Below are 18,903 nucleotides of genomic sequence, written 5' to 3'. Positions count from 1 at the left end.
CCAGTGAACATCATTAGCACAAAGCTTTATTACATAAGGAAAAAGAATGAACTAATATGCTGAACGAACTAGCTAGAACAGTTTTAGTGCACAAGATTCAACCCTATTACTCAACAGCACAGGTAGTCAAACAGTAAAAGGATACCCTGTTTCCACTTTTGAAATTTCTTGCTGAGTTAGCACTATACCTTCATTTGCTTAGCCCCCACCCCCCCAAACCCCTCTCCCTGCAGTAAGGCACCCTGTTGCTATGCAACCAATTTCCTTTCTTCACAAAATTAGAGCAATATGGTTGTGTCTGCATTAGAACCCAAATTTCCAAATAATAATCCATTGAACTTTCATCACAAGGTGAGGAGTACATTTCAGTTCTGGAATCAATCACCTGACAATATTAAATTGTTCTGCTTTCCACAGATACTGCCAACATTTCTGCTTTATTCAGCAACTAACCGATTACCTGATCGTTACTACATGTGTTTGCGGGCTCATGGTTATGTGCAAATTTCTTGCATTTCAGAAACCATGCTTCCAATATATTTTGACCATTAAACAGCCTTTTTTGGGAACATCGAGGGATTGCGAAAAAAGTACTATATGAATGCAAATCTTTGACAATAGTAAAGGAAAAAAAATCTCAGCAGAAATGGACTGGTGGGTTAACAGCATCTAGACTTTACCACATGAACCACATTTCCAAAGTTTAGAAGTACTTCAGAACAGTGCATGTTAAAAACGGGAAAAAACCCCAACATACCTGCAATTAACACATTTATTTTTAGAACAAAGATCAGGATGTGAGCTTTGCTAGCTATTTAATCTAACCAATACCCACTGACATTCAAATGGCATTATTATTACTGAATCTTCGTTATCAATTTCCTGGAGGTTATTAACCAGAAATGAAACTGGACTAGCCGTATAAAACAGCATGGCTACAAAGCAGGCCAGAGGCTGAGGTCCTGCATTGTAATTCATCTCTGGACTCCCAAACCTGTCCATCTACAAAACAAAGTAGAAGTCAGGAATGTGCTGTAATACTCCCCATATGGATGGGCAAATGCAGCACCAAATACTACAAGATGCTCAACACCATCGAGGATAAAGCAGTCAGCCAATCTAATAGTTTGTGGATGTGGTGCCATTTGTTTCTTTTACCAATATCATCAGTACTTGCAGGGTACACCACTTAAGCGATCACTGTAGAAATTCACCAAGGCTCCTTAGACAAGTGCACACAATCACTACCATCTTGAAGTAGAAGGGGACCACCACCTCAAAGCCCACCATCTAGACTTGGAATATATAACCACCATTTCACATCAGATCACATTCAATCCCTTGCTACATCAAAAAACAAGGCAGCTCACCACCATCAAGTGCAATTAAAGACTGGCAATAAATGCTGGTCCAGCCAGCAATGCCCATTTACAAAGTTAATTTACAAAGATGTGAGGACTTTGCAGGTTCAAGAGAGCCAAGTTTGTCATAGTTTGTCATGCTTTGGTAGATGCCAGGTGGTCCATCCAGTTAAAAAATTTCTGTCATGTCTTTGAAATAGCTTGATACAATTGTTTTCTAGGCCATTTTAGAGGGCAAGTTAGGGGTCAATGCATTGCAATAGATCTGGAGTGACATGTAAACTGAACTAGGGAGGGATACCAGATTTTCCTCAAGTAAACCAGATGGATTTGTGACAGTTTCATGGTCACTATTAGACTAGTCTTTAAATTCTATAATTTATTCATTGGTGATGGCCCCACAATAGCACGGGTCTTTGCAGTCAGTCACATTGCCATTAATTACTAAATTAAAAGGAGTCTGTATTAAAAATTCAAAGAGCGAAGACTTGAGTAGGAAATTGGAAGAATAAAATCTGAATCAGAAAGCTGTACAGGTAGGCATCAAATTTAAAATTTCTACATTAGAATACAGGCAATTCCTGGGTTGGAAACAGGTTCTGTTCTGGAGTCTATTCACGAGTCGATTTGCATGCAAATCCGAACACAATGCAGGACAATAAGTCAGCCATAAGTACAGAAAATTTTCATATGCTGAATCTTTAAAATTACACTCCTGTATGGGATCATCTTAAGTACAAGCATTAGGTCAAGAATCCCTGGTTCTTCTTTACTAAGCTTATAAAAACCTGTTACAAAACATCAATTTTAATATTACCAGAATTCAGCCAAAAAAATTGTTATTGCAAATGTTCCACTCTTCAATGCCTCAATACAGCTGTATTAGTCTTAATATTTACACTATGTCCCACATTAGGCATACAATCTTCTAAACAGAAATAAATGGGTTCTACAAGCCACAGGACTGAACACGAGTGAGCTCAGCATCCTGCAGTGAACAGCTGACTCAGTGCACCACCTTCGGGGAAGCCAAAACAGAGGATATGATCCAGTCAGGGAGTTTCACAACTTGTTACAAAAGAAGCTAAGTATCATCCAACTGAAAGCTTTCATCTGGCTGCTGTGCGTGCGAGGTGTTAGGCATCTGCAATTGTAATCAGAACACAGTGCTTGTCCGGTCATGTTCTTTATTTCCTTGCCTGTATTTCCATTCACAGCAGGACACCGCTCGCACACTTTAAGTTTAATAGGAAAATAGACAGTATTTTCCATCCATAACACCTCCCTACATTCCAAATTTATAGGTATTGCTACACAAAGCGAGCACAGTCCATTCAACTCACCCATAAGCTTGTTGGTTATGACAACAATGAAGTTGTTGGCTAATCAACATCTTTTATTAGTTTACTGTAAACGCAAAAGTAAATTCCAACATTGGAACCTGCTGCACTCATCTTTAATTATTTTTCAAGATTTTGAATTAAATCTAATTTTTATGAAAATAGAAACTCCTCCATATTTTTGTTCCATTGACTATTTCAGTCAGCAATAAATTTTCCCAGTAAATGGAAATTTACTCCCCCTACAAAATTCGAAGTACAGGCTGTAGCTTCTGGTTCATCTGATCATTTGCTGGTCTACATTATCTATCCCTGGAGTCCTTGATCAATTTCCTGCACTGGAGGTCTGCCTCAAGGAATGTTTCCAAGATTATTAAAGTCACCAGCCTAGAATGGGTCCAACCACAAAATGTTTACCCAGAGCAACTTAATTTTTAGGTTTGTTTGGAAAGCTAACAGCTACTATTATTATATTCATTCCATATGCATATTGCAAAGACTGTGGGTCCCGACAGCACCCAACGATAGTATTGAAGGCCTGTGCAATACCAGCAGCTACAAACATATGACAAAGAAAAGCAAAAACTGCTCAAGTATGTCCTACACTCAAAACAGATAAATCCAATCCTGGGATGGGATGAAAAAGCTTGTTGACTGAGCTAGCTGGTTTTGTAGCTGCATTCCAGAAAATGTTATGGAATGACTGCCAAGTGGGGGCAGGGGTGGTTGGTGGTCGAGTTCATGATCCAGGGTCAGGACCAATGATGTTGGGGAGGGGGGCAGGGGGGAAAAAAAGAGGACAGACAGATCCAGCTGACGTTAGGCAGGAAATTGAAATGCATGACACAAGTCTCTGGATTACTCTAACGCAGTGTAGGAAAAGGAGGAGGAGGTGGCAGATGTATGCGTGGTTGGAAAGATGGTGCAGCAGGAAGGACTTCAGATTCAAGGTTCAAAAGGATTACATTTGATCAGAAATGGGAGTAATGTATTCTCAGGAAGGTTTACTAAGTAGTATTGGATTGCTTCAAGGTATGTTCCATTTTGCTTCTGAACAGTGTGGGAATGGTGCCTGTTCAATCGAGTTCGACTAATCAGTTATCTGGGTTGACCCAAAATGTTAATTCATTTCTCTTCACAGGTGCTGCCAGACTTGCTGAGCTTTTCCAGCAACTTCTGTTTTAGTTAGTGATCAAGTCCAGTAGCAATATCCAGATTCTGGAAGTCTCCAAGGCACCTTGCAGCAAACCTTGTTTAAAAAAGGTTATATAAAGCTTGTGATAGAAAGCTCAAATGCTTTTGCTAATTCTCATTCATTTTTCTCAGTTCATGCTGTCAGAGGCAGGACAGCCTCATCTCATGGTCTGATACTCTGTTTCTGTTCTTCATGGACCAGTTACCTCTGAACTCACTACAGCCCTCACAAAATATAATGAAAGAGCTGTTGACAGTTGATTGAGCATGGCTTCCAAAAAAACCTCCAGAAAAATTAAAGTTAAATCAGAATCAAGAAAAAGGTATTTCTACTGACTGGAGCCATTGAACCATAGAAACAGCTGGAAGGCCATTTGCCCCAACATGCCTGTTTTACCATTCAATTTGATCCTGGTTGATCATTCAACTCAATACCTTGTTCCCATTTTCTCCTCATGCTGTTCATTGGTGTTAAAGGTATCAATCTCTTGAAAACTATTTTGGTTGCAACTGCTTTGTGGCAGGCTTTGGGTAAAGAAGTTTCTTGTCATCAGTCCTAAATTACCTACCCTATGTCCTAGGACTGTGACCCTGGATCTGGACTCCACAGTCGTCCAGAAAATCCTCCTTACTTTTACCTGTTGAATTTTAAACATTTGTAGGAGGTACCTTTCATTCCCCTAAACTCCAATGACTACAGTTCTAACCAATCCAGTTTCTTTTCACTAATTGGTCCCACCATTCCAGGATACAGATTGGCAAGCTTTTGTTGCATTCCCTCCTTAGCCATAAAATCCTTCCCTCAAAATAAAGGCCAAAACTGTACACAGTATTCCAAGTGTGGTTGCACCAAGCCCCTGCACATCATACCTCAGCACAAAAGATAATCATTTTGGGAGTCAATCATCTTCATCCTTAGGATATTATTGCATAGGTTCCTCAGTGAAAACAGAAATATCCTGCTTAAAATATCTATCACTTCAACATTAGGTCAGTAGAGGGAAAGTTCATTAACAGACTGTACTAACTCAAACATGTACAGATATGAAATATGGTGAACCTTCAGTCAATACTTAAACATTGGAGACAAACAACAAAGCTGTTAAGATAGCAGCTCAAAAAGTCAAATGAATATCCAATTAAATATTGACACTTCATAGTCACCTGTGGAAGGGGACATCATTAGGAATGGCCCAACACAAAGAAGAGGATTGAGTTACTAAGCCCCTTTTCAGACTGGAAAAAATAAAGATCAAACTCAACTGCCACCATCAACTTTCTGTTGTATTACAATGGCCTCACCCATGTAAGCTAGATGGGTGGGGCTTCAAATTTTACAGCCATATGACAGGACCTAGCAAATCCATCAGAAGCAGTTGGCAGACAATCTCACTGCAAGTTATTGAAAGGTACCTGTTCTAATTTTAAAAAGGTTTACACAAGAGTCAGTCTTCTTTGACAAAGAACTTCACAACCGGATCTTAAGAAAAACAGGATTCACAAGATCCCCACTCCAACTTTCAAAAATCACCAAACCCAAAGAAGTTACAGGCCTGCCATGTGGGAAATTATAAAATAAAGTATGAACTAAATGTAGTCTTTACCTGTATCCAATCTTTAAGCATGCACTCATTAGATGAAGTAGGTGACATGAATTGAAGTATGAGAAAAGAATTTATTTTAAACATATAAAACCTTGCTGTCTTATTTAAATTAGAACAAGGGCAAAAAGACACCCAAATTTCACCCAGATAAATTGTTTAGAAAGCACATGTATGACAACATGTACAACTCAGACAACACTTGCACTTGGGCTGATGAACGAGAAAAATCACTCTGTACAAACAAAAGAGCAACCATCAATTCCCAATGAAGGGATTGCCTAACTATCTTCCCTGCACATTCAGTGTTCATGCCAGCCAGCAGCCAAGGGTCACAATTAACCAAAAACTTCATGAACCATGATCTGTTCTTGTAGCCAGTGTCAGAGCTGAAAATGTGTTGCTGGAAAAGCGCAGGTCAGGCAGCATTCAAGGAACAGGAGAATCGACATTTCGGGCATACCCCGAAACATCGATTCTCCTGTTCTTTGGATGCTGCCTGACCTGCTGCGCTTTTCCAGCAACACATTTTCAGCTCTGATCTCCAGCCCTCACTTTCTCCTCGAAGAACAAATCAGAGATTGTATTGTGATTAGTGGTCCATTTGAGTCCTCAAAGAGTCTCACCAACTCCAAGGAACATGTCATTTGTGACATAATCTCCCCTTTCCAGAATAAGGGCAGCTCCTACATTCAAGATGCTCCAAGCAGCCCTACAGTTATATCCCATTAATTAAAAAGCACACCAGCTACAAGATGCATCGTTACAACAACATCTTCCAAATCCACAACCTCTACTACCGAAAGAGAGAAAGGCATCGGAACACTAGTAAATTCTCTAAGTGACACGCCAACTGGACTTGAAAATGTATTATTGGATAAAAAAAAAACTTAAAATTGCTACCTCTCAGTTCCGTTAGCACAGATTGTAGTAGTTCATGAAACTTGTCTATCACCACCTTAAAAAAGGCAATGGTGGGGTGGGGGTTGGGTGACCAGGTAAATGAATACAAGCCTTGCCTGTAACACTCACATCCCATAAAACACAGATACATGGTCTTCAGTCACCCTTTGGCCAGTGACACCCTCCCACTTTGTGTACCAAAATGATTAATTTAGGAAGAGATAGTAATGTCATTACTGGACTAATAAACCCAAGAGCTGGGTGTAACATTCTAAAAAGGAGAGTTCAAATTTCAACAATTTACTAAGAAAACTGGTATCAGAAAGAACCATGGTGCTACTGGAATGTGGCACAAAAAAAAACTTTAGAAACAATATCTGCTTAGTCCAGTCTGTGACTGCAAAGCCACATCACCATTTAGCTCTTAAAAAAAAAGTGTTAGCTATTCCCTCAGATGACACTAAACTAGAGGTACCCTCATTAGCTCAGCAAAACCAAGGGATTCATTCAAAAAGTTGGGGTGTTTTCCTGGGATCCTGTCTATTATCTCTTGTTCATGAATATCAATATTATTGTCATTTGTTTACCGTTTGAAACAGGCCATTTAAATCAATCCAGCGCACCACTTTGCATAAATGCAAACAAACAGTTTCACACTTTCTTGTTCTGCTCAGATATCCATTTCTTCTGCACTCTGTTCTAAAGCTAGTATCTACAACCCTTTGATCTTCATTTCCCTGCTTTCAGCAATACCTTGTTCCTACTTCCCATAAGCGGTCAATACTATGATATTACTCCATAAAGTGTTTTTATTAATTAGACAGAATAAGTATTTCTTTGCATTGCATACTATGTAGTAATTCTTTCAGGAAGTCATTTTAAAAAAAATACACACAATGAGGCTTTTACTTTTCAGTATTACATCTGGAAACTATTTCAATTGGTGCCTGCAGCATTGAAACAAAGATGACATGGCTAACAGGGAATAATGAGACTAGTCAACATTAGTGAAGCAATACTTCAGGAAAAGTATCTTCAAGATACTGAACATACAAAAGGTCAGATACTCTTGAAATGAGGCCAATGTACAGGAAACACATGGGTAATGTGCCGCTTGTATTCTATAAAGCAGTTTTCTGAATGCTAGTCTCAACATAGACAAAAATAAAGGAATGTATTTCTCAATCAAACATTCTGTTGATATGCACTTGTCAGTGTTCTAAACATGCCATATCAGAAAGTAGTGAGATACATTTCAGAAAGTCCTTACCAACAGACTTCCTGATCAGTGTCAGTATGCAGCATTGAGTAGATGCCAGGTCGAGAAAGTCAGTACATATTGTTACAGTTGTGTAACCAAAAGAACTGAATCAGTAATCTAGAAAACAGGTTTTATAGCCAGAAAAGTTTAAAAATGCACCTGGATATTAACAGCAAAGTGACCAATGGGTCAGAAGCCAATCATCTCTACCTGGTCTGCTATGTGACTCCAGTTCCACATCATTAGTTTGCTATTCCACTTCTAATAATCAATTGTACTAAACAAATCAGGATTACAATTAAAAACAAGTGAGCCCTCATGACACATTGGTATGTGTTCCTACCCTTGGACCAGGAGGCCTGAATTCAAGTGCCACCTGCTCCAGAGGTGTGTAGAACATTGCAGCACAGTACAGACCCCTACAGCCTCTATGTTGTGCTGACCTGTGGAACCAATCTGAAGCCCATCTAACCTACACTACTTCGCACTCATCCATATGTCTATCCAATGACCATTAAAATGCCCTTAAAGTTGGTGAGTCTACTACAGTTGCAGGCAGTGTTCCACACCCCTATTACTGATTATAGGACAGATGTCAGAGGTAGTTTCTTTATCTATCACCCCTCAATTAAAAGCTATGACCCCTTGTGCTAGCCATCGCAATCTGACGGAAAAAGGCTTCACCATCCAACTTCTCTCTTCCCCAATTATCATATGTTTCAATTAAGTCACCTCTCAACCTTTCTCTAACAAAAGCAGCCTTAAGTCCCTCAGCCTTTCTCCAGAAGACCTTCCCTCCATACCAGGCAACATCCTAGTAAATCTCCTCTGAATCATTTCCAAAGTTTCCACATCCTTTCTATAATGCAGCGATCAGAACTGTACACAATACTCCAAATGTGGCCACACCAGAGTTTTGTACAACTGCAGCATGATCTCATTGTTCCGAAACTCAATCCCTCTACCAATAAAAGCTAACACACCATCTCTGCCTTTTTAACAACCCTATCAACATGGGTGGCAACTTTCAAGTATCTTCTACATGGACACCGATCTCTCTGCTCATCTACACTACCAAGAATCTTACCATTAGCTTAGTACCCTGCATTCCTGTTACTCCTTCCAGAGTGAATCACCTCACACTTTTCTGTATTAAACTCCATTTGCCACCTCAGCCCAGCTCTGCAGCTTATCTAGGTCTCTGTAACCTACAACATTCTTCGTCACTATCCACAACTCTACTGACCGTACTGTCATCCACAAATTTACTAACCCATCCTTCCATGTCCTCATCCAGGTCATTTTATATAAAATGACAAAACAACGATGGACCCAAAACAGATCCTTGCAATAGCCCACTAGTAACTGAACTCCAGGATGAATATTTCCCATCAACCACCACCCTCTAACTTCTTTCAACTAGCCAATTTCTGATGCAAACCACTAAAATCACCCTCAATCCCATGCCTCCATATTTTGTGCAATAGCCTACCGTGGAGTACCTTTTCAAAAGCCTTACTAAAATCTATATACACAACATCAACCACTTTACCCTCATCCATCTGTCTGGTCACCTTCTCAAAAGAACGCTAAAGATTTGAGAGGTACTACTTACCCTTCACAAAACCGTGCTGACTATCCCTAATCAATTTATTCCTCTCTAGATGATTATAAATCCTTTCTTATAACCCTTTCCAACACTTCACCCACAACTGAAGTAAGGCTCATAGGTCTATGATTTCCAGGGTTATCTCTACTCCCCTTCTTGAACTAAGGAGCAATATTTACTATCTTCTAGTTTTCTGGCACTATTCCTGTAGACAATGACAACAAAGATCAAAGCCAAAGGCTCTGCAATCTCCTCCCTGGCTTCCCAGAAAATCCAAGAATAAATCCCATCCATCCCAGGGGATTTATCTATTTTTACCTTCCCAGAATTGCTAATACCTCCTCCTTATGCACCTCAATCCCATCTAGTCTAGTATCCTATTCAGTTTAGTTTAAAATCTAACTAAGCAGACAGACTTTCTCCTCCTCATTTTCATGGCCATCAATATCCTCATCGTGAAAATCAATTGACGTGAAGTTTGGCCTGACATTTCTGCCTCCAAATTCTTCTCTTGTAATATTCCTTGAGTAAATTCAATAGCATCTCAACTGGTTGTTTAGAAAAATAGTTTTTTTTTTAAATTTAAGAACAAGCCAGAGTCAGCTAGTCCCTTTTAATTATTTTTACACTACTATTCAGGTTACACTACTAGCAATCAATTATATAATACAGGAGGAAACGTCACATAGGAAAGGAGAAAAGGAAGTTTGAAAAATTTAGGACAGGATCACTTTTGTGGAAATGGATAGAATAGGATAGGAGCCTAATGACAGATCTTACTGGAATAGCCTAATCAGGAATGTCTTCACCCTAAATCCACAGCCAGTTACCTTGACCGAATCATTCAATTCTACCATTCAGAAGTATAGAGGCTACACAAAAAGATAACAAGATTTAACTTCAGCTTGTATGGGATTTAGCATTGTTAACACTGGATGAATATATTCCAGGAAGCTTTATCTCCTGACCGATCACCAACTACAGCCTCTCACCCAAATACAAACATCAGCTGCCAATGAATACCATTGTCATGGCTAAGACTTTCCATATCAATATTGAAGCAAATACTGCTACTTAGTTGAGCATTGACAGTCAGGCAGTCTTCACCCCCAACATTAAAAAATTGAAAACGTTTTAGAAGTGTTAGTGTGAATTTTTGTTCTCCTATGTTGTTTGGAGCAGTAATCAAGAGATTAATTTTCAATTTCAGGGTACTAAAGAAATTTCCTCAAGGGCTGAGGATTATAATTGGATTAGTTAACAAGTTAATTTCAGATAAATTTGCATTCGGAAACATCTATTGTTCTCCACACAGAAACACGGACAGTGAGATATTAGGGGATTTCCAGTTACTGACAGCTCAATACTTATCCAAACAATGTACTTTGATTGCAGGGACCATTTGAATACATTAGGACTAGCTTTTCTCACCAGGTAATGTTTCCTTCAAATTAGAGATCATCTGTGAGCACAAGATGAAAACAGAGTTTTCCAACATTTTAACTGTCACTTTAAAACAGTTTTATTCCAATTGCAGACAGACACCAAACAATTTAACTGGGAGCATTGGCACATTTATATCTGAGGATGTAACAGAGTTGGATTTATCCTTTCAGATGCAAGTGTTTAAATAAACCAAGCAAAATGGAACTACAATTCACAATACATTTACGGTCAAGTCACATTTTAAAAAAAATTGTTTTATACACAAACAGCAGATTAGTACAACATCCATTAAGATAAATAAACTAAAGCCCTGGAAGCAATTTAGGACATTTTGGATTCAGTGAACCAGCCCTCCCTTTACATTAAAGCAAGATCACCCCCATCCAAGAAGCAGCAAGTCACTTTCTTCAACACAAAAATAACCAAGCTCTACCTATCACTAGTTATCTTCCACTCCTCCTGTTCCACTCCTAGTGATCACATACTTACAGTAAATTCATAACCTACACATATCCCCATTTATTTTATCCATCATAGCAAGACTCACCTACGTAACCCAACTCTTGTATCTTAAATGGACCACGATGATGGCAATTACTTTATTCAGCCAGGGTACCTTCAACCATGTTCATTCCCCACCAACCTAATTAAAGGTTTGCAAAGGAAAAAGAGAAAAACACCTCAGGCATATCCTTAATGAAGCTTAAGCCTTGAAAACTGTTTACTTTGCAAAATAGTTATCATTCAAGGTAGAATCCAGTCAATTCTATCACTTCCAGCCAAAAACAAATCCCAAACTCTCACACATATGCTTTAATCCTTGTTCTAACACAGAACATATTGTTTTTCCTAATTTTTGGTGTCAAATTAAATGGGGAGGGGCAATTTGACTTTTTTTTAAATCAAGTGCAGCTGCAGAAAATTTAACAGCCAATTACAGGGGCTACAGCTCATTCAAAACAGCAGATGCACCTCCTTATGATTGGAGATTGATTGCTAAAGATAATTAAGTATTTTTAGTTCAAATTTATAGATTGAGAACTGGAATAGGATGGTGGCACTCCAGTTAAAAGCACATTGGAAGGGAGTCAAAAAAACAACAGCTGCATCTACAGATTGTAGCTTGCATGTTATAAGCATCTTTAATGTAATATAACATGTCAAAATGCTACCCAAGACCATTAGTAGACAAATTTTGACACTTGTAAAGAAAAGGATAAGAGGCCCTTGTGGTGTAGTGTTAGTGACATTTACCTCTGGACAAAAAGTCCAGGTTCTGGGTTCCACTTGCCCCAAAGGTGTTTAATAAAATGTCTGAACAAGTTGGTTAAATATATTTTAAAAGTTTATATTTGGACAGGAGAAAGTGAGGATTGCAGATGCTGGAGATCAGAGCTGAAAATGTGTTGCTGGAAAATCGCAGCAGGTCAGGCAGCATCCAAGGAGCAGGAGAATCGACGTTTCAGGCATGAGCCCTTCTTCAGGAATGAGGAAAGTGAGCCAAGCAGGCTAAGATAAAAGATAGGGAGGAGGGACTTGGGGGAGGGGTGTTGGAAATGTGATAAGTGGAAGGAGGTTAAGGTGAAGGTGATAGGCCGGAGTGAGGGTGGAGAGGTCAGGAAGAAGATTGCAGGTTAGGAAGGTGGTGCTGAGTTTGAGGGTTGGGACTGAGACAAGGTGGGGGGAGGGGAAATGAGGAAACTGGAGAAATCTGAGTTCATCCCTTGTGGTTGGAGGGTTCCTAGGCGGAAGATGAGGCGCTCTTCCTCCAGCTCTCGTGTTGCTATGGTCTGGCGATGGAGGAGTCCAAGAACCTGCATGTCCTTGGTGGAGTGGGAGGGGGAGTTGAAGTGTTGAGCCACGGGGTGGTTGGGTTGGTTGGTCCGGGTGTCCCAGAGGTATTCTCTGAAACGTTCGGACAGACAGGTTAAAGCAAGCAAGCACAAAAGATGAGGAACAGGGTACAGTTAAACAGCAAACACATAAGAAGCTGTGAAGCTATGGAGGGATTTAAACATGATTTGACATATTATTGTCACATGTACTGAGATACAGTGAAAAGTATTGGGATAACCAGACAAATTCTACCTAACAGAAGCACATCTGGGTAATAGAACAGAATGCACAATAAAGTGTTACAGTGACAGAGAAGGTGCAGAGAAAGATCAACTCCAATATGTGAGAGGTCTGTTCATAAGTCTGATAACGGCAGGGAAGAGGCTGTTCTTAAATCTGTTGGTACGTGTTTTCAAACGTCTGTATTTTCTGTCTGATAGAAGAGAGTGGAAGGGAGTATCACTGGGGTCAGAAAGGTCTTTGATTATGTTGGCTGCTTTCCCAAGGCACTGGGAAGTGTAGACGGAATCACTGGAAGGAAGTGAAGGTTAGTCTTCATGCTGGACAGGGCTGCATTCAAAACCCTGTACTTTCTTGCAGTCTTGGGCAGAGCAGTTGCCATATCAAGCTGTGATGTGTCCAGATAGAAAGCTTTGGCACGGTGGCACAGTGGTTAGCACTGCTGCCTCACAGAGCCAGAGATCCGGGTTCAATTCCCGCCTCAGGTGACTGACTGTGTGGAGTTTGCACATTCTCCCCGTGTCTGCGTGGGTTTCCTCCGGGTGCTCCGGTTTCCTCCCACAGTCCAAAAATGTGCAGGTTAGGTGAATTGGCCATGCTAAATTGCCCGTAGTGTTAGGTGCAGGGGTAAATGTAGGGGAATGGGTCTGGATGGGTGCGCTTCGGCAGGTCGGTGTGGACTTGTTGGGCCGAAGGGCCTGTTTCCACACTGTAAGTAATCTAATCTAATCTAATTTCATGTGATGCATCTAGAAAAATTGGTAACAGTCATTGTAGACATACTGAATTTCCTTAGCCTTCTGAGGAAGTAGAGGTGTTAGTGTGTTTTCTTGCTGTAGTGTCGATGTGAAGGACCAGGATAGCTTATTGGTGACTCCTAGGAACTAGAAGCTCTCGACCTCCTCCACCTTAGTATCGTTGATACAGACAGGGGCATGTCCTCCACTCTGCATCCTGAGTCAATGACCAGCTCCTTTGTTTTGCTGACATTGAGAGAGAGGTTGCTGTCTTTGCAACATCCCAGTAAACTGTCTATCTCCTTCTCGTACCTTGTCTTATGAAGGCTCAAGATGAAGGCAAAGTGTTTAAAAACTCACATGTTAGTGGATCAAATTTGCTTTCTAATTCTTTTAATAAACCTATTAAGGCATATTATGATATACCTCAGGAGCAAATAGGACTTGAACCCAGGCCTTCTGGGCCAGAGGTAACAATATTACCACTGTACCACAAGAGATCCATTCAAACTTGAATTTGTTTTGCTTTTCCTACCCAGAAGTGTTATCACACGCAACCAAGTGACCTTCTCACTGACTTTACATCCTTTTTTTGTAAACTAATAACCATCATCAATAAAAACACCTACAAACTTGCTGTCTATCTTTCTGGTAGTCAGATAAAACAACCATATTGGAGTCACTGATTGTTTGCTTTACTCAATTTCCAATCAAATTGGTCTACAACATAAAAGAATGTAACAGGAGGAAAACCCCACAGGGATAGATCCAAAGTTCAGCTTTCCTCCCAAGCCATGGAGCCCAAGCTTCCCCCTCCACATATGTGGTAAGGTTTCAATTTAAAATAAACCTTTTAATCGCAACATCTAATTTACTTTACTGACTGCCACCAAACATTGTTACAATACTCTCCATTTGTAGTCATGATTTGGAGATGCTGGTGTTGGACTGGGGTGTACAAAGTTAAAAATCAGACAACACCAGGTTATAGTCCAACAGGTTTAATTGGAAGCACACTAGCTTTCGGAGCGTCGCTCCTTCCTCAGGTGATAGTGGTCCCATTACCATGTGATGAAGGAGCGACGCTCCGAAAGCTAGTGTGCTTCCAATTAAACCTGTTGGACTACAACCTGGTGTTGTGTGATTTTTAACTCCATTTGTAGAGCATCCTTGTTTTAAGTTCCCTGTTTGAAAGTTTTCTGTTTTATAGTTGTTTATTTTGTCTGTTCTTATTTAAAGACCCATTATTGTGCGAACAGCCCTCACTTCTTGGTCACATCTCGTCTCATGTCAATGCATCATCAGTGAGACTCTTTGATTGTGCTGCTAGAGTTGGTGCCATATTTATCACGTTAATTCTGAGTGTTGGAATTCAAGTTGTATATATATTGTAGATTATTTTACTATTACTATTTTATGTATAATGAAGTGTATTGTTTGCTCAAAACCATGAAATCTTGTGGCTTTTATCTCTCAGTGAAAGTCCCATTCATCTCACACTTCTTTAAGGAAGGTTGCTGGTTGATAAGTAATTTGTCCATGATCCTAACAAACTATACCCAGTAATTTACTTATATCAAGCTCCTTAGTTAACCTGCAAAGAAAACTTCTGTTACATTGGCAAAACCTCCTCCTCATGAACACACATTAGCTCTCTTTTGCAATTTTATTTCTATCTAGATATTCCTACCTTCAATAAATGTTTCTGAAACTTTCATAGAATCCTTACAGTGTAAGATTCCATTCAGCCCATCAAGTTTGCATTGATCCTCTGAACAGCATCTCACCCAGACCCAGCACGCCCATCCTATCACCATAACTTTGCATTTAACATGGCTAATTCACCTGACTTGCTCATCCCTGGACACTACAGGGCAATTTAGCATAAACAATCCACTTAACCTGCACAACTTTGGATTATGGGAGAATATCAAAGCAGCCGATGTAAAACCATGCAGACGCAGGGAGAACATGCAAATCCCACACAGTCACCCAAGACTAGAATCAAACCTCAGTGCTAACCATTGAGCCACCATGCTGCCTCCATGATGTTAAAATGGTATCCAAGAGAAATATAGACTTTTGCCCACAAGGGACATCAAATTCATTGGACTATAGTATCTTGGGTAACTACTTACCATTTTTGAACATAGTAGTAGCATTGCTTTTCTCCAGTGTTCAGTGATTTACAGAACCAGAGTTCCTGCAATTTATTCCCTTATTTCCTTAAGAATCATTGGATGATCCTTATTTGACTCCGTGATTTGTTTATCTGAAGACTGCACAGCTGACCTACAACCATGCAGGTAATCATGTATCTAAATCATTAAGTTACACATCGCCTGTTAGATAAACACTGAGGAAAAAAGTATTTAAGTCTTTTTCAAACTTTGTTGCTTTAGTTCTAATACTGTCACCCAATTCCACATTCAGTAATCCAACATTTCCTTTCATGCTTTCATTTCTCTGCAAAAAAGTTTATCATCTTTCACATCTCCTGCCATATTCAATTCAATTTCTTTCTTTTATGCCAAATTATGCCTTATTTACACTTCTGGATTTTTTTTAGTATTCAATTCATCTTAATTTTGTGCCATTTTGCTTTATGGCCTTAAGTTTTTTTTTTCTGCTTTACTAATTGCTTATCAGTACTATTAAATCAGGCAGGAACGCCTTGAAACTTGGAACTTCATTTTGTGTAGGTACACATTGGCTAGTCCATCACATTCAAAATGCATCTCCACTTCCACCACTCTCTTCGCCATTATCCAGGCTTATTCTGACATGCCTTCTCATGGACATAAAGTTAGTCCCCTCAAAATCTGGCTACTCTGTATGGTTTATGTAATCTTCAATTCTTAGAATGTCAAATTTGATCAGATTAAAATCACTGATATTTAAAGCCTCACCCACTTTGGGTTGGAGATGTGATAACCCTTGTCAACCAGTATCAAATTCAGGATGTTACATCCCAGGGTTGTGTCTTTTAAAAACTGAGTCATCAAATAGTCTTGCATTAACTCTATAACTCCCTTCTCCATCTTGTTAGGAAAATGATTAGAAAACGACACTAGAAAAGACAGAAAGAAGACAGAGAGAAAAAGAGAAAGCAAGTGAGTATGTGAAGAAATGAATGACTGATTCAAGCCTGGCAAGACATAACTTTTTCTTGAAGGATAGGAAGATATGAAGTTAATACCAATGCTAATAGCACTGTCAAATGCTTTGAATCCTACTATGAAAACGACTATGAATTCTACAATGAAAAAGCCGGGTTGCCAACTCTGGCCAGACCACATTATGTGGAAGTTTGATCATGCATTGCTGGCCCACAGTAAGTTTCCGGTATCCGCCTGGGTAGATAGCTCCTGCTGCTGGCTAAGCTTCTTATCTGGTGGGTTGACTTGTGTGACATATTCCAAGACACATTCCTGTGGCACAAGACCATGTATCTAAAGTGTAAAATTCCATTTGCTGGTGCTGTGTCTCAATGCACAGTTGTTTAATTGCAAACTGGAGCGAAGTTCAACACTAACAGCTGTTATGTCTGTCATTTCCTGCAGACTCCATTCACTTTTCATTTTGACCTGGTGCCTTTTCAGTATCACGCACAGCGAAAAATTTCCTAACTACAGCATAAATATTATGTTGCAAATATACATCATTTAGACAGCCTTTGCAATTTCTTCATTACCATCTCCCGGAGACAAGATACCAGCTGTGACTCAATGGTGAGATCAGAAGATTGCATATTATCAAATGGCACGATAGAAATTTGAGGATATAATGTAGGCTGTCACTCCAGTGAAAATACTGAACACATGAAGCATTGGTGGAACTGCTACCTTTTCAATAAGATATTGAAGTTAGGCCCAGTGTGTCTGTCTTCTCAGGTGTGCATAAAAGATCTCAGAGCACTATTTCAAAGATGAATGTGAATCTTTCACTGGTATCTTTACAAATATTCATCATTTAACCAAACTACATCCTCTGGTCTCTTTCTAATTTCTTTTTGCAGGATATTGCTGTTTGTAAACTTACTGTCGAGTTTCCTACATTATCTAACTATGATTGCACTTCAGAAAAGTATTTCATTGGCTGTGAGGCATCTTGGAACATCTTGCATCATGGCAGGTACAATAATATACAATATTTTTTCTTTAATTTTCTTTTATTCAATTTCAAACATTTAAGGCGGAATCTTATAGGTGTCTGAGAGACATGGGCTATGGTAAGATGTTTGGCAGAACCAGACTACAAAGTGTGGTAAGGCCCATCTTGACATCAAGCTCATCTCACTCCATCGGTTATGTTTTTCACAAGCAGCTGGTGAGAATCTCACTAGACCATGGCAAGATGCCAATTGATGGTTCTCAGTGATTGTTGAATGCTTTGTTAACAGCCCAAATTCCATTAATGTTTAGCCAGCCCTCAATGTATCAAACTTGTGAAACAAACTGAATTGTCAGGAAAATGTGGCAAGGAAACCAGAGCAATTATCCGGTAGATTCATCTTGCTGCCACCTTTGAAAGACCTCAATGTTGGAGACTGGACATCAACATCACAGGGCATGCTACATGAGCACGTCAACGGAAACTATTATCCAATATTTACCAACCTCTAACAACCCTCTCAGCACATCTTCAATCCAATCTACAGGACACTTCTCCACTTCAATGTTGCAGTTTGGGCTGCACCAGGAATGGTACTGTAATGCTACAACAAGGACACTGTGCAATCAGGCACAGATGCCCAACTTGGAGTGGACTAGGTTGCATCTCTAGGCTCTTCACTTGCTCTCAAGCCACATACTCATTCTGAGTTTACCTGGATGCTCACAGCATCACTGCCGTGCATTGCCCTGCCTTGCATTTTTTGTATTTTTCTCCCTCAACCAGAGATACTAGGAGAAAGCGAGGACTGCAAATGCTGGAGATCAGAGTTGAAGAGTGTGGTGCTGGAAAAGCTCAGCAGGTCAGGCAGCACCCGAGAAGCAGGAGAATCAACATTTCAGGCAAAAGCCCTTCATCATGAATGAGGCTTATGAGTCAAGGGGGTGGAGAGATAAATGGGAAGGGGGGTTAGCCTGAGGGGAAGGTAGCTGAGAGTACGGTAGGTAGATTAAGGTGGGGGTATTAGTGATAGGTCGGAGAGGAGGGTGGAGTGGATAAGTGTGAAGGAAGATGGACAGGTAGAAAAGTTCAAGACGGTGGTGCTGAATTGGAAGGTTAGATCTGGGATAAGGTGAGAGGAGGGGAAATGAGGAAACTAGTGAAATCCACATTGATCCTATGTGGTTGAAGGGTCCCAAGGCGGAAGATGAGGCGTTCTTCCTCCAGGTGTCGGGTGGTTAGGATTAGGCGATGGAGGAGGC

General features: G+C 40.0%; 1 protein-coding gene across 4 annotated transcripts in view; it reads right to left on the bottom strand.

Annotated features, from left to right (window-relative positions):
• Nucleotides 1-18,903, bottom strand: part of LOC122553033 (pleckstrin homology domain-containing family G member 1-like) — a 219,984-nt gene that overhangs the window by 142,588 nt on the left and 58,493 nt on the right. For 3 of the 4 annotated variants that reach the window (XM_043696471.1, XM_043696472.1, XM_043696474.1), the window contains exon 1: nucleotides 11,263-11,556. The exons of the other annotated variant lie outside the window; for it this stretch is intronic. The gene's annotated coding sequence lies outside the window, so the exon portion shown is untranslated. Of the gene's footprint in view, nucleotides 1-11,262; nucleotides 11,557-18,903 lie in introns of those variants that run through there. 4 annotated transcript variants of the gene reach the window in all.

The sequence above is a fragment of the Chiloscyllium plagiosum genome, chromosome 9, assembly GCF_004010195.1.
Source record: "Chiloscyllium plagiosum isolate BGI_BamShark_2017 chromosome 9, ASM401019v2, whole genome shotgun sequence".
Lineage (NCBI taxonomy): Eukaryota > Metazoa > Chordata > Chondrichthyes > Orectolobiformes > Hemiscylliidae > Chiloscyllium > Chiloscyllium plagiosum.
The sequence above is the reverse complement of the archived record's forward strand: the minus strand, read 5'-3'. Positions and strand labels throughout refer to the sequence as shown.